The sequence below is a fragment of the Chelonia mydas genome, chromosome 3 (genome assembly GCF_015237465.2).
Source record: "Chelonia mydas isolate rCheMyd1 chromosome 3, rCheMyd1.pri.v2, whole genome shotgun sequence".
NCBI classification, from domain to species: domain Eukaryota; kingdom Metazoa; phylum Chordata; order Testudines; family Cheloniidae; genus Chelonia; species Chelonia mydas.
The window spans coordinates 193,581,817-193,598,041 of NC_057851.1; the positions used below are offsets into that span (position 1 = coordinate 193,581,817).

The 16,225-nt window shown below is 47.1% G+C and overlaps 1 long non-coding RNA gene across 1 annotated transcript; it reads left to right on the forward strand.

Moving 5' to 3' along the window:
• The first annotated feature begins 1,517 nt into the window (after positions 1-1,517).
• Positions 1,518-6,024, forward strand: LOC122464864. Its single transcript, XR_006289261.1, has 3 exons — positions 1,518-1,970; positions 2,788-2,887; positions 4,975-6,024. It is a non-coding gene; the product is annotated as an uncharacterized LOC122464864 (long non-coding RNA).
• The last annotated feature ends 10,201 nt before the right edge of the window (positions 6,025-16,225 follow it).

Here is a 16,225-nt window from a genome sequence, read left to right on the forward strand (position 1 = left end):
GCAATCCCTGAACAGAGGCGTTCAGACAGCAAGCAGGTAATTCCGGTCCCTTTCAGGACCCTCAGCTAACATATCAATGTCTGGTTCCCAGGAAGCAACTCTGTCCCAGGAACTGAGTTTGGTTAGAAAGCTTACTGCAGACATCAAAATCCCCTGCTGTTCGCAGCAGGTTCCCCTCAGAAAACTGCATCACAACTAACAGCAGAGCATTTCTTCAAAGACTGAGTAGTGCTGTCATGCTAAGAAAGAGAACTTGAAAACCAGTAGCAGCAGCATCTTGTGATACCTGCCATAACTAGATTAATACAGTGTTTTACATAGACTAGTCACTTAAGGCTAGAATGTGTAGGAAAGTTTTACAAGGAACCTGCCTCCTCTGCAAACCCTGCCACAGTGTCTTGACACAGACAGTCTCCTGTTCCCAGGCTCAGGTGACTGCTCCTTCTTAACACCCCTTGGGGATACAACCTACCCCAAAGAGGGAGGAGAGTTAGTAGCCTAGCCACACACACACCTGCCCTGCATCAGCCAACAGATCTGGCCAGCTGTGGAGAGCCAAACATGGTCTCCCGCTCCCCAGAGCAGCCCAATCACAAAACAAACTCACTCTTCCGGTTTTAAGCATTGAAGTACCTCAGACTGCCACTGCTTGCTTCCTTTCTCTTTTATGTTTGGACCTGATAGGCTTTTGAGCCCACCTACATGTGCTTCTCGTACCATTTGTTCATTTCTTCTACATGTAGAGATAAAAAGGGGGTTGGCAGGGAATTGCAAGCACTTTGATATCTACCCCGGCTTTTTTATTATCCAAATTGGTAATTTCTAAATTTCAACCAGCTCTAGAAACAATGTGGGGGGAGGGGAAGGGAGAGAAATTCACTTGATTTTCAAAATTTTGTCAAAGGACAAAGTCAAAGTATGAGGAGTCGTAAAAAGCAGCTTAGTTCAACTCTCTTGTTAACTCTTAACTCTGTCTTGTAAAGCCAGCTTAACTCAACTGACCAGTGTTGTCTGGTGGCTTTGGGTCCATATGGCAGTGAAGAGCTAATAGAGGCCTATATTTGCAGCAGTGAATATCCATTTTGGTTGCCTCAGTTTTTGTGTGCCCAACTTGAAACATCTTAAAGGGACCTGATTTTCAGAAAATGCCAAGCACCTGCCCTCTGAAAAATCAGCCCCTTTAAAAAGTGTTTCTAGTTGGGCACCCAAAAATCCTTAGTCACTTTTTGAAAATTTAGGCCCCACGGGACAGGTGAATCAGGCCCAGTTGTTTTACGTTAGGAAACCATTACATGTATTAAGTTACAAGCCACTCTTCTGCCAGCAGCAAAAAGGGCTGGATTCAGTTTTCAAAAGGAATCTTAGAAACCTTAAACACCAGCTCAAGCCCCCACTTAGAAACCTGGGAAACTACATATATCACCCTGGGTGACCTTCATAGGCAACATTTCTCCACTCTATATGGGGGGGAAGGCATAACAGAATAAGCTTAACTTATTGGTTGTTGTGTTTCATAATATCAATTAGGTAAGACTCCCCTCCTCCCACCTGAGTGTCTTAATAGCCCCAATCACAGTCCTCCACTTGCAGTTGTGATAATATATTCTAGCCACTTCTGGCTAGCTCTCTGCTCACAGTTTATTATCCAGGTTTGGAGGAATCCAAGAATTCTGGCAGGTCCATCTCTAGCCCTAGAGGAAGTGTTGCCTGGTCTGCTCTGTGGCTCTACCAGCTGATGGGATTTAACCTTTGATTGCTGGGTAGGGGAGTCCACACCGGAGCCCCTCAACTAGACTCCTGCTGCCTATGGCTTCAGCTCATGCCAGCTCAGCAATCCACCATCTCCAAATCACCTCAGCTCTGTCTGCTGCCTCAAAGCCATCCACCACCTGCAAGCCACCTCGGTGCTGAGCCTTCAGAAAGGGATCAGCAGCATAAAGGACTCTGAACAGAGTTCTTACCGTCAGGAGGTAGGAGCTAGCCTCTCTTTCCCTCTCTTCTTAGCTCAGTCCAGGTTCCCTCACCCTGCCAGGCCTGACTTCAGCTGCAGTCAAGGTGATCCTTCACCTCCGGCACATTTGGTGAAGTTCTCTTGTCCTTTCATTCCCCATTCTGGATCAGGGTTTTGTTGCCACCAAACTCAAAATTCGGCTAGTAGTTTCCCCTTGCTTACCAAGAGATGCCAGCACAGAACTCCCTGCCTGCCATCTGGCCTTCTCAGGCAGTTCTGGCCTGTTCTTCTCCCTACTCACCCAGATGTATCAATAGGAGGGGAGTTTTAGAGTTTCAGTCCCAAAAAGTTAGATACGGAATTTTCTACAGCTTCAGGCCTTCCCCTACCATACTCTATAGGAACATTAACTAACTTTTGAAAAATAAAATTTGACCTAATATAAGGTCAAATTTGGTTCTCAGTTACACAAGTGCAAATTCCATTAATGTCAATAAAATGTTCAAACATGTCTAGTTCAGAGCAGAATTTGGCTCCCGGTCTTTAATTTGGACAAAACCCATTTTTCACTAGAGATGGCAGATAGAAAGTGGCTGTAAAACATATGTTTGAAAGTTAGTAGCTAACTATACACCATAATTTCAGTAGCCATTCTAATAAAATGTATCTCCACCATATGAAACCTTTTACATTATGTACTCTGTTATCCTATATCAAGTTTTGTTAATGTTAATCTTGTTCTAGTGCTGTCTCAATTGATGGAGTATAGCTTCACAAATTAATTAATCAGCAGCCCTAATTCATAATTTCTGTGCATCTGTGTTCTTGTGTTGCAGCCAGAATGTTCCTTCAAAATGCCATTCTGCAAATGGAGATAATAAAATCATGGAAGGGGTGCACTAGACTCTGGGCTGGAAGGAACTATTTGTATGCAAGGTATAAATTGTTTTATTTGACATATGTGCATGCACTATGGCTTCTTTCACTAATTCATTAAGACCTTTAATTGCTTCTGAGACATCGTCAGCAACACCTGAACCATAATACTGGTTATCGGTGGGGCTTGTTTGGGTCACCATACTTAGGCTTGGGAACACATGATGGAGCAGACAGCCAGCTGCTGTTCCTACCTGTGACGTGAACATCACCTTGCTTATACATCATAGCTTTGTAAACGTCTTCCTATAATTCTGTACATAACCTGTTCCTTCAATGGTGGCCAGTTTGGACTTTGTCAGCACTAACTGCCAAGAGCTATATGGTAACTTGGACCATATGCATGTACAGGGATACAAGGAGGAAGAACCTCCTCCCTCACACTTCAACCTTGTTTTTTTAACTTCTTTGGTCCCCGGTATTTATTTGAGTCCTTAGGCTGGGGGAGGGGCCTTTAGCCATGGGCGGGCACCTCCCAGAACCCAACAGGACCTCAACCTTGGGTCGGGTGCACAGGAGTAGGTGGGTGTGGAAGGGCAGGGAGGGGCTGGAGCCTTGGCCTTGCCTCCACCATGCACCAGCCAACAGAGCTCAGCCAGTGCTGAGGCATCATAAAGTGCTGCTGGAATAGGCCACCTGCAGATTTCTACCCTGCATCACTCTAGAGCAAGGAAGAAGCCTCAGAAGGGTGTCTAAGACAAAATGCGTCCTAGGTCTGTTCCTGGAGTGGTACATCTTACACAGCCCTCCATACTTATTTCTCTTCCCAAAGACACTATTTAGCGCTCATGTTAGGGTAACCCATGCCCACTCCGTATGGTGCTCTGTTTCTCTTTGGAGGTGGCAGGGCCACAGAGAGAGGTTGATGACACTGCTGTAGCCTTGGCTAACAATTGGGTGTTTCAGCTCAGGCAGTAGAGACTCCAGAGGCCCCCAAGATCAATCCCTGCTGCCAACGATTCACCCAGGGAAAATTTGTTATGCCGTACCCCTGAGCATGTTGTTCTGCCATGTTAGGTAATCCACAAGACAAGTTTCACAATATTAAGGAATCGCCTGAAAGGCTGGGATCTATGTTTTTCTCTCTTCCTCATCCTTTCTGCTCCAGTAATGCATATGCAGGCACGTAATGTTCTGCAGGTGACTTCCGAACAAAACTATGCTCTTCAGGAACGCTTCCTCTTAGAGCTTCTTTGGCACTCTGCAATCCACGCTTAAAGGAATGTTTTCCTTTAACTGCAGAAATGGCTGGCTCAAGAGGACAGGAGTGGTCTAGCAATGCTCACCTTCTGGAATTATATCATTAGCACCATGAGGCCATTAACAATAGCACATTGCAATAGAGATTGTGCTACTGTATAAAACCAGCCCTCCTTAATTCACAGGCACTTTATTTGGAAGAAACCGCCAGCTACTTGTGAACCTTCTGTTCCAGCCACAGGGAACTTGTAATAGGAGCAGTTTATGGAAAGGGAGTAGTCTTCTATGATTGGTAAATACCACTGGCAGATAAGTATCATTGCACCAGGCACTTGGATGCAAAATAGCTTTTTAGCTATTGCAAACTGAAGAGCCGCATCATCCAAAGATTTATAGCTGGTTAGTATTTATTTAGCTGAGCCTAACAAACTTCCCAGAGCTGACTGTTTCTCAAACTGGCAGGAAGAGAAGACACTGCAACGGCACCAATAAAACAAACCGTGAAATACCTGGCATGCTCTCTCACCTATCTGCTCTTGGGAGGAATATTTAGTAATGCCAGGTGCCATGAGCCAATTCCTGAGGTGTCGCTCTGCTCATTCTTAGCACTGACTGACGCCAGTAGGAGTTGCCAGTGCTTGGCCCCATGATAGCTTCGATAGTTGTGTCCAAAATATTCTAGCTGAGCATCAGTTGGAAGTTGGCACCCACTGAAGACAAAGGATCTATGTTGCTTTACACCAACTGAGGATTCAGCACTCCAGCTTTAATTCTTTGCTCTTTGACCATGGAGTAAGTAGACACCACAAACTGATCTAAGCCCTGGTTCTGCTCTGAAAAATAACGTGGGGAAAGTAACACAGTGGGGTTTGTTTGTTCTTTTTCAGGGAGCCCCCGCGTGCCAGAACGGCTCAGTTTACAAGATGACTTTTTCCAATGCCAGCCCTTGCCGACTTGAGTCCGACCCAAAGATCAGGCTGTGATCCACTGCAGATCAAGATTCTGCAGCTAGAACCAAACACGATTTGCTGTTGCTGCTGTACAAAGTGGAGCGGAATCCAGCTCATTCTTCCACAGTTACGTTGACTTTTGGGCGTTCACAATGTTTAAGGCTGACCTGCGTGTGTAAGGAAAGGAGCAGGTGTTACTGCAACCCAGTGGGAGCAGATGTATTGAGCGAGACAGTTTGACATAAGCACTTTTGATTAACAATTCATTTGTAAATAAAGGCACTTATGAATCCTAAAAACAATATAGAAATCAATAGCAAGAACAATTAAAGAGTCCTCAAACAAAGAGAGGCAGATCTTCAGCTGATGTAAATCAGAGTCGCTCCATCTGAAGTCAATGGACTCAAGTTATCGATCTGGCCTATAAAATCTTGATAGAGCACACTCCTCAGGCAACCTTCACCAGCAAGGAAGCACGGCTGGAATTCTAAGCTGTGCTTCCAAGGGGTGAGGACCCCCCCCCCCCGGGCTTCCCAAAGCAGCTTCCCTAGGAGTGTAGTACAAGTGCCTGCCAGGAGCCCCCTGCCTTGTGGGAGTGAAATCTGACTACATTCCTGACTATACACAGTTTATTAAAGCCAAACAATGCAAGTACAATCTAAGAGCCAACACACACCTTTTCCAGTCTTCCCTTCATTCATTTCATGCCAGTGAGGAGTTTCATGTAGCCTGTAACTTTTTTTTCTGGACGTGTACAGCATTATTCTCTCTTCATCCTCCTCTCTTCACACCTCCCTGTTCACTGTCCCACATACCGTTCATTAGGTCCCCTCCATTCCTTGTTCGTTGCCTTCAAAGGTACAATTCTTGTACCTGTGCGCTGCCAAACCAGAACTCCTACCAGCCCATGTGTGAGAGTCAATGGACACAGCCCCTCATGCTCTTCATGAATGGGCCATTGGAAAGCTTTCCTGCACGTTGCTGAAACAGCCTGAATCTCTGTTCTATGGAGAGATGGCAGGTTGCCTTGGTTATGATGTTTTCTGAGTTTCCCAGCTACGGCTCAGAAAACTCAGTAGCTGATGGATGCCTGCAGGGTTCAGTTCATGGACTTCACTCAACAAACCCTCCAGTCTAGGTCATGGGAACTGATAGTGAATCAACCCCTGCAACTTCTCTTAGGAGGTTTGAGTCTGATAAACTTGAACTTCTGAAGGAGACATGCAGGTTTCTCCCTATACCTGCCTTGCCGGGGCCAGATCCTGATCCCATTGAAATCAATTGGAGTTTTGCTATTTGCTTCAAATAGGAATGGGAATGGACCCTATTTATTTGCAGGGGTGTTGAACCCAGAGCTTAGGGGAAGGGGATAGCTATTTGGTGGGAGGAATCAGTGTGGTAATTTGCGGGAGGCTGTTTATGTACCACTTGCAGACTCTTGTTTGCAAGTCAGCATCTGCTTTCCTCTGAAGAGCAGCCATGCCTCAAACATATGCACAAACAGCCACCGCATTGTGTGAGAACTCACATAAATCGTGATAAGAAGGATCATTTGGGGGGACCTTGAATTAGCTGGATTTCTCTTCAAGAAGAGAGTGATTCATACTCAGAACCTTAAAGTTTATTTGATGTCAAAACACAAAGTGAGGGTTGGGGAAGGCCTGCAAGTTTTTCCTTAAGTAACCAAAGAAGGGATAGGAAAACTAATCAAGGGGCCCCTGATAAATCTGCTGAACAGATCCTGGTTCTGGCTGAGCCTTACATTTGGCTGGCATAACCAGCCTGCCTAGAGTCAGCCTATGGCTTTACTGCACCCCCTTGCCAGCCTCAGTGCTGGGGAACCATAGCACTGATACACTCCAGCAATCCCTTATGCAGAACGGCTCTTTGGGGGTGCTGTAGTTGGGTGTATTATAAATTGCACCAGGGGTTGAACTGCCTCGCAGGAAGCCCTGGGAGCAGGGGGAGGAGGTCTGAAAGGTGTAACAAAGTTATCTTGTGAAAGAATGGTTTAAACTAAAAGAAAACCTGAGACTTAAAAAACAAAACAACTCAAAGATTAAGTTTTCATGAAACAGCAGGTTTCTCGTGTTCATAGCCTGAAATGGATTTCAATTTTTCGCATTAAAGGAGGAATATATGTAATAATACCGAGCATCTGTGTCACAGGGCCCACTTACCACATGTGGCACCTCCTCCTGTCAGCTCTGGGAATTAACTCTGGCCAGGCGCTGCTCTCTGGCGGTTTCTCTAGCCATGATCTCTTTCATCATGCGGCTGCTCTCGCTCCTGGAGCTGCAGCTTCCTATTCGTGGCTTGGCCCTCTGGCCAGGTTGCTAAGGTCCTCCCTTTCTGGGGAAATAAAAGTCCTTCTGGACCAGCCATCTGGCTGGCATTTCCAACACTCTGCACCACTTCCCAGTGGCTGGCAGGGGAACCCAGGCCCACCCTCTACCCTGGGTTCCAGCCCAGGGACCCTATAACAAGCAGCCAAGCTCTGTATGGTCCGACCCATTGCTGCTGTTTCCCTGGGCTTCTTCCTACTTAGCTGGCTTCTCCCTCTTTCTGGGTTTTCCAGCCCAAGCTCCCACCTCCCAGGGAGTGACTGAAGACTACTTCCTTGCTGCTCATCTCAGTTATTCTCCTTTTGCCTATGAATGAGCCATATTTATAGGACTCTTTGAATCATAGAAGGTTAGGGTTGGAAGGGACCTCAGGAGGTCATCTAGTCCAACCCCCTGCTTGAAGCAGGACCAATCCCCAATTTTTGCCCCAGATCCGTAAATGGCCCCCTCAAGGATTGAACTCACAACCCTAGATTTAGCAGGCCAATGCTCAAACCACTGAGCTATCCCTCCCCCCCCAGCTCCTGGGCCTTACACAGGCCCCTCCTGTTCTTGCCCAGCTGAGCCCATTTGCAATGAGTGGCCTGCTCCCCATCTCCTCCTTCAAGTGCAGGCTGGGCAGCTAATTGGCCTGCCTAGCCACTTTAACCCCTCGAGGCCTTGTACAGTGTGGGCGCCCCACCACAATCTATAAAATAAACCACTGCCACCTAGATTTCATATGTCATGTCCTTAAAAAGGGAACTCTGCCTCTATGGTTCAGGCCACCAGTCTGTAATTTCAGCAGGGAAAAACAAAGCTGCTTGGATAAACTCCACACAAGCGACAGGAAAAATACAGACAGCTGGTGCCGTCTGTTGAATTGTCAGTCCCTCCGGATGAGCACCGCATCTATTGTTTTCACCGGGCGCCGTGAGCGCCACATATGAGGGCAGAGAAGTCAATCATGGAACTGGGGAGCAGGGCAGTCCAGCGTGCAATGTGCGTGGTGGTAGCTGGCAGCCCCCAATAAATTGTCTGGCAGCGAGGCCTATTTGGAGACCTCTGTCCAAGCCCGCCCAAGTCTGCCTTGCCCTCTTCTTGTGCCGCCTACAGCGGTACCAGAATTCCCCCTGCTGGCAGCCAGATGCGCTGCAGCCTCCAGGACCACCCTCCGCTGCCCCCTGCAGTGCATGAGCCACACTACATCCCGGGCCCATAATTGGTGAGACTTAGTCCCATTAGCCCTGAATGACCAACTGGCCTGCCTGTGTTGCTGAAGTGATAGGAGGCATATCACGCAGCTGGGGCTTGAGCTGAGAGCGGGCTGAGCACCTTGCAGGGCCACTGCTTTTTGTTTCTGGCAGACAAGCAGTTAAGCAGGGACATGGGACAAGGTGAGGCCTTTTTGACTTTAGTTACATTCAGGTCACATGCAGCAAAAACTGCCCCTGCCCCCTTTGCGTTCTCTCAACAAAACTTCACATTTTGTTGACCAAAACCAAGACTTCTTGGTAGAGCTGGTTGAAGAAGGTGGGGGGAGGGGTTCCAGAGAATTGTCATTCTTGGTGGAAATGTAAATACTGAAAGATTTGGCCAACCCCCGCCGCCCCCCCTCCCAAAAAAAAAATTCAGCCAAAGACTGAAAAAAGTTCTACTGCAAAATGCAGCCATAGTATCTCCTGGGTGTTATAGTTTGGGTGCCGAAGCTCCCATAGGTCAGATTCCCTGGTCAGACTACATCTACCATGATGCACCATTCTCCTGGAGAGGGGTGGCAGTGCATCATGGGAGTCCCTGGTCATGTTTCATCACGGAAAATGTGGCTCTGCTGGGGAGCCCAATCCATACAGGGTAAACGGGGACATGAGGATACCCCTATGATGCTCCACTCCACAGCAGCATTTCCAAACTGGAATATTTCCATTTGGGGCACTGTTTTTGTGATGAAAAAAAATCTATATTTTCTCACACAAAGCACTTTTCTCTCTCTCTCTCTCTCACACACACACACACACAAATGTGTTTATAGTTAAAAATCCAATTTTCAACCAGACACAGTTTCAACAGAAAATCATCCACCAGCTCTACTAGGTGGAGAGTCTGGCATAAGAAAGACCTATTTGTTATACAGAAGGCTGCATCTTGGGGAAATGCTATCCATGTGGGCACTGGCATGTCACCAGAATTGGCCCCGTGTGCTTCAGCTAACGCTGTTGTTTGTCAGGTGAATTATCTCTGCAGCTCGTAATGAAATTACCTGGGGACATTAACTTTTCTTTGTCAGCTGGAACAAAACCAAGGCAACAATTTAAAGTAGCCTCAAATGCAAACTAAGCTATTGATTAACCCCTGATTCAGTGTTTCTGAAGTGCAAACCTATATATAGCCAGAATACACATTTGTAATAGGAAGGAATATGATCAGAACTTTGCAGTCCTCTTTAAGTGGAGCAAAATTAAGGAATTACAGGTGTGTATCTATTGTTCAGCTGATAATTTATACTGAGATAGTACTGTTCCTCCAAAAGCACTTTGCTTCCCATACTGCTGGCACAGCCATTGACAGGGTAAAATGGGGGTCTGCTGAACACAGCTGATTTTCAGAGAAACAAAAAACAACTTGCCTGCTTAAAACCACAGGTTGGCATTTTGACAGGATGTAGCTAAGTTGTTATACAGGCCCTCAGCACCGCCCTATCATGAATGGATTTATCCTCACAAACATCCCTGCAAGCTGTGACACTATTGTCCCCATGAGAAACCGAGGCACAGAGAGGTTAAGTGACTTTCCCAAGTTTTCCCAAAACATCTGTTTTAGCATTCATCTTAAAGATGGCACCTAAGACAAGAACACAGGTCAAGGTGACAAATGAAGCCCTGGTCTTAGAATTCAGCAGTGCTGACTGACTGTGATTTTGAAAGGAAAAGAAGAAAACAAAAAAACTAGTTGAAGACTGCGTGAAATAATTGATCTGAGAGATAATTGGTTCAGGCAACCTTGATACTCCTGCTTCATGTGTCCTACATTGGCATCTCACAATGTTATAATTGCCACATCTGGCACAATACAGAGGAAAAGTTTTCACGCACAATGAAAAGATATTATTACAAATATATTCACCAGAAGGATCCAGTGACACAAAGCAGCCAGAAATCTGAATAAACTTTCCTTACCTAGCTGGACTCCACTGGTGAATCTGACCCATTGATTCAAAATGTAATCAATTCACATATAAATGTATATACACGGGTGAAAATGTTTTATTTTCACTAATTTACCGGTATGCTCTTGCTGCTTTGCAGCACTCATCTTGGTCAGCTAAACTGCTGGCTGCTATGAATTACCAGAGTGGCAGAAAGCAGTTGGAGTGAGGCAATGGGTCTGTCCCGTCCTTTGGAGTAATTACTGCTTTACGCATCAATGACACTAAAAGAAACCCACTACATTAAAAGAATATAAGGTTGCAAAATTAAGCACTCAAAAGTTTGGAAATGCCAAATGAAGGCTGATAAAATATTGACTAGCTGTTCCTTCCCTGAGCGCATCCTGTGCACTGAGTGAGACATGATTCCTGTGGGGAGAAAAAAGTATACAATCGTATCATTAAAAACGATATCAAAATACTATTGGGCTAGCCTCTGAGATCACTTCTACTTGCTTCCCCAAGAACTCAGTACGCCTTCACTCTCATCACTTAGTTTCCTTTATTTGGCTTCCAGCAAAGCTACTCTGAGTTGATTCAACTCGAATGTAGGGGGTGGGTACCGGGCATGCCACACATCCAAAGTTATACAGAAACTCGCTTCCTTCATACACATTTATGCATGACCTCACACTGAGTATACATGTCATGCTTTGTGATTGGCTTGGTTACTTTGCAGGAACCAATCCCTGTCCAGCATGCTCTGTCCACACACTCTACGTGTTCAATGGTACTCTTTATCTCATTTTTATATTCCTGACTTTTCTTGTCCATTGTTATCTTGTTCTTAACAAATGGTTCCCTGGGTGCTCCCTTTCTTATCTTCGCTAGCTCAGGCATTCAGTCTTCAAGCTTACTGACCCATTTACTTATTTTAGCACAAACATGATCTAGTTACCTCCCTAATCCTGTCTTCCAAGAAATGAGGCCTCCCCATGTTTAATTATTCATGTCAACCCAGGCCTACTAATACATATTCACAAAGGGGGCAAATTAAGGCTGCCAGGGCAGCCTTAATTCTAGCATTTCCTTCCTAACTTTTGAGTGCTTGACTTTGTAGCCTTAATATGTTATTTCAATGTGTGTGTGTGTGTGTGTGGTGTGTGTGTGTGTAATGTTCTAGGTGTTTAAAAAAAGCAAATAAAAAAATCCATCATGTGGCATTCTGTACCAAGGTGTACCAGGCCCCGAGGTCTTCTGCTGGAGGCCTAGCAGTCCTATCACATCCCGCCCCAGAAAAGGAGCAGTGAAGATGAGTCCTCGAGGCCTGCCTAGAAAGGCTGCATGGAAGCAGCCAGTCAGAGCACAGCAGGCTCAGATAAAAGGAAGTGGAGCAGGTCAGTTGCTGGCTAGAACTAGAAAGGTGAGGAAGGACTGGAAGGCTGTGAAACTTTCCAGGCGAGGAGGCTGGGGAAAGACCCTGCTGAAGCAGGGAACAGACCAAGAACCCAAGGACCGTAACCCTAAGGTAATGGGTGAAGGTGATGGAACAGAGTGGGAAGCAGCCCATGGAAGCAGAAGCAGCTATTAAAGCAAGCAGCACATGGCTGCTATTTCTAGGGCTCCAGGGTTAGGACCCAGAGTCATGGGTGAGCCCGTCCCCTACCAGCCACTGGCGAAGTGGCCAAAGCCCTGAGAAGGGGACAAGTTTTGTGCAGAAGTCCGAGCACTGGGCTGGAGTTTAAGGGGCTCAAGGATGGGGCTGAAGACCCTGCAGAGGGCCAACCGTTGGCTGAACTTTGTTACCCCTGGAAAGGGACTGAAGTGAAGGATCGGCCTGGCTGGAGAGCTGGGACAATAAGAACCGATAAGGCAAAGAGTCTCTAGGGAGAAAGCCCTGGGTGCAGTGCTCTATAACAGGCCAGGCATGGACCCCGAGCCCAGAAGGGACTGAGGCCAGAGACGGGGCTAAAGACTAACAAGGCCACAGGCCCTGTTGGACCTTTACCTTGGAAGGGGTTTGTTCCTGGCTACTGATTGGTCTGACTTGGCTGGAGGACTGGGTCACCGAAGAAGTTAACAGTCAACGGGGGAGCCGGGAGCAGAGGGAGAGCGAGTGTGCAGGTTTGCACCCAACCGACAGGAGGTGCCCACGAAAGGTGAGTGTCCCCGTCACACACTCACATGGATCATCATCAGGGCTAGAACCGATAGATCCTTTGCACAGATCTTTGCCAATTACGCCAACAGAATAACCGACAGCAAGAGTAGGTTGTCATTACCCACGCTGACCAGCTACCGGAGGGAAATGAGACTTTGTCAGTGGGTTCCACAGATATCCAGTGGCACCAGAGGAATGGTGAGACCCAGGAATCTTGGCTTCACTCCCAGATTCTGGAGAGGAACATGTTATAATGGTCTGCCCCGATTTCTTCAAACCTGACCTCTTCTGCCTACATCCCGTCTCCACCCCATACCCTGGGTTCCTCATTCAGTAATCCCCCTCTCCTGGCAGCTCCTCCTCCCAGCCCCACTCTCCTTGCCCAGCCTATCCTCTCAATCCAACCTAAAAGAGTTTCCTTACACCTGAGTTTGGGGTTGGTTTACTTTTTCTTTTACCTCTTTAATTTTTCATGCCTCTGAGCATCACATTATTGGTGCACAAATGTCACAGAATCTTGACCATGCATCCTCCCTCCTGGGTCTGAGAACAGATCCATCACTAAGGACCAGCACAATGTATTTCTTATTGAATAAAAGCCGTCTTCAGATTTTTCTCCTCTGAATTGAAATTGCTGATCCTAGTACAAAAATGACAAGAAGCTAAACTGTGTGTCAATAGTACAAAACTTCAAAGAAGTGACTGTGTAACCCCTACCTAGTGTGGCTCTGTCCCCCTCTCCTGGGGAGTCCATGTATAGGGATTTATGACACCGCTACAGTCATCAAGATGTAATACTCAGGTTAGATACCTCAGTCAGCTGAAGCTCTTGCTCCTAGATCCCCAGCTCCCATGATCAATCCCCAAAGATTAACATCCCGTCTGGGGTGTCATGTTGGACTAGTGCTGCTGTCGTTCGCTCTTTCACTGATGTACAGATGCTCAGCAGGTGTGAATCAGCATACTGCCGCTGAAGTAAATGGAGCTACACCGGTTCGCACCAGCTGAGGAGGTGGCTCAAAGCTGCTAGTTACAACTTTAATGAAAGCATATGCTTTGCTAAATTAAGCAGTGATATTTTTACCCCGTAGCAGACGCTAGATAACAATTCTGATTTACTTTAGAGCTCTTCAAGCAAAAGCAAATAAGCCATAAAATAATAATACGTGTAGCACCACTTCAGCAGACGGTCAAATGTTGTCATGCTACGAGCATCTTATTTAATACACCGGTTGCTAAGTGGCATGGCTAATAGCATTTGCATTAATACACAAAGCCTCTTTAAAAATTAATTAGCCCAAAGTAGAGCATCACACGTTCAGCCAAACCAGCCGCGAAACAAGCCATTTCTAAAATGCCTGCCACACTCAAGCCAAGAAGGGCTAGAAATCTTGCCCCTCTGACCTCCTGCCATGCCAAAATGTTTGTAGCTCAGTCAGGACGTGGAGAGGAACAGAGAGTGAAGAGTCACCATGGAAAAGTCTCAAGTTGATTTTAGATGGCGGGTTATACCCAACAGCTACTGCGCTAGTGCCAAAGGCTCCTGGGAAATAAAATGAGAGAGGAAATGTGATTAAACAGAGTAACTGGAGGAAGAAAAAATGCCTTGCTATTTAAAAAAACAACCCATACATTCTCTAAGGGGGCAGATCCATAAATTCTATCACTGACTTACACCAGTTGAGAACCTGGCCCCATATTCACATCTTGTGTCTGTTACACATAAATGAACAATTATCATTGTGTTCCAGAAATTGGCTGGTCACTTTAGTTTGTGTTATTTCAAGAAGATACTCTCAGGGCTCGTCTACATGGCTCAACCTACCGTGCACTAGCTTGTTGCTCAGTAATATGCCCTGTGGACACTTCTGTAGGACTTTATTATGTAGCAAGCAAGTGCACTGTAGATTCATACCCTGGCTTGCCAAGCACTAACTGTATGGACAGGTTGCACCGCCAACAGTGGCTCTCAGCAACATACTTACGCTTAAGTCATTCAATTGCACTGAATGGTGAGAGACTAAAGGGGAAATGTTATTGCATGACCGTTGCATAGGTTGAAATGTTTGCTCATAGCTGCTAGGTATTGCAGAGAGCTTACCAGTGAAATGTATGCTGAAGCAAAACTATCCTTTCCTTCACCAGCGAGACAATGGAATGATGGTAGGTTGCCTGCCTTGGGTGGTAGTGTCTTATTATCGTATCTTTAGTACAAGTTGCTTTTCCACCATAAAAAAACCCCTCAATGCACTGGCCCATCCATTGCCATTGTTCCAAGTAGGGAACAACTGAGGCCAGGTCTACACTATAACCACATTGCTCAGGGGTGTGAAAAATCCATACCCCTAAGCGATGCAGTTGTACTGACTCCATCCCTAGTGCAGACAGCACTATGCCGACAGGAGATGCTCTCGCGGAGGTGGATTAGCTACGCCGACAGGAGATGCTCTCGCGGAGGTGGATTAGCTACGCCGACAGGAGAGGCTCTCGCGGAGGTGGATTAGCTACGCCAACAGGAGATGCTCTCGCGGAGGTGGATTAGCTATGCAGACAGGAGATGCTCTCGCGGAGGTGGATTAGCTATGCCGACAGGAGATGCTCTCGCGGAGGTGGATTAGCTACGCCGACAGGAGAGGCTCTCGCGGAGGTGGATTAGCTACGCCGACAGGAGAGGCTCTCGCAGAGGTGGATTAGTTCTGCCGACAGGAGATGCTCTCATGGAGGTGGATTAGCTATGCCGATAGGAGAGGCTCTCGCGGAGGTGGATTAGCTGTGCAGACAGGAGATGCTCTCGCGGAGGTGGATTAGCTATGCCAACAGGAGATGCTCTCGCGGAGGTGGATTAGCTACGCCGACAGGAGAGGCTCTCGCGGAGGTGGATTAGCTACGCCGACAGGAGAGGCTCTCGCGGAGGTGGATTAGCTACGCCAACAGGAGATGCTCTCGCGGAGGTGGATTAGCTATGCAGACAGGAGATGCTCTCGCGGAGGTGGATTAGCTATGCCGACAGGAGATGCTCTCGCAGAGGTGGATTAGCTACGCCGACAGGAGAGGCTCTCGCGGAGGTGGATTAGCTACGCTGACAGGAGAGGCTCTCGCAGAGGTGGATTAGTTCTGCCGACAGGAGATGCTCTCATGGAGGTGGATTAGCTATGCCGATAGGAGAGGCTCTCGCGGAGGTGGATTAGCTGTGCAGACAGGAGAGGCTCTCGCGGAGGTGGATTAGCTACGCCGACAGGAGATGCTCTCGCGGAGGTGGATTAGCTATACAGAGAGGATAGGCTGTCGCGGAGGTGGATTAGCTATGCAGACAGGAGATGCTCTCGCGGAGGTGGATTAGCTATGCAGAGAGGAGAGGCTCTCGCGGAGGTGGATTAGCTATGCAGACAGGAGATGCTCTCATGTGGGCAGAGTGGCGTCTTCAGTGAAGAGCTACAGGAGTAGAGCTGCACTGGTGCCCCTGCAGCGTTGTCAGGGTAGACTTGCCTGGAGTGAATGGGAGACTTGTCCGAACCCTTTGGCAGGATTTGGCCCACTGTATTCCCATACCTTGACTGT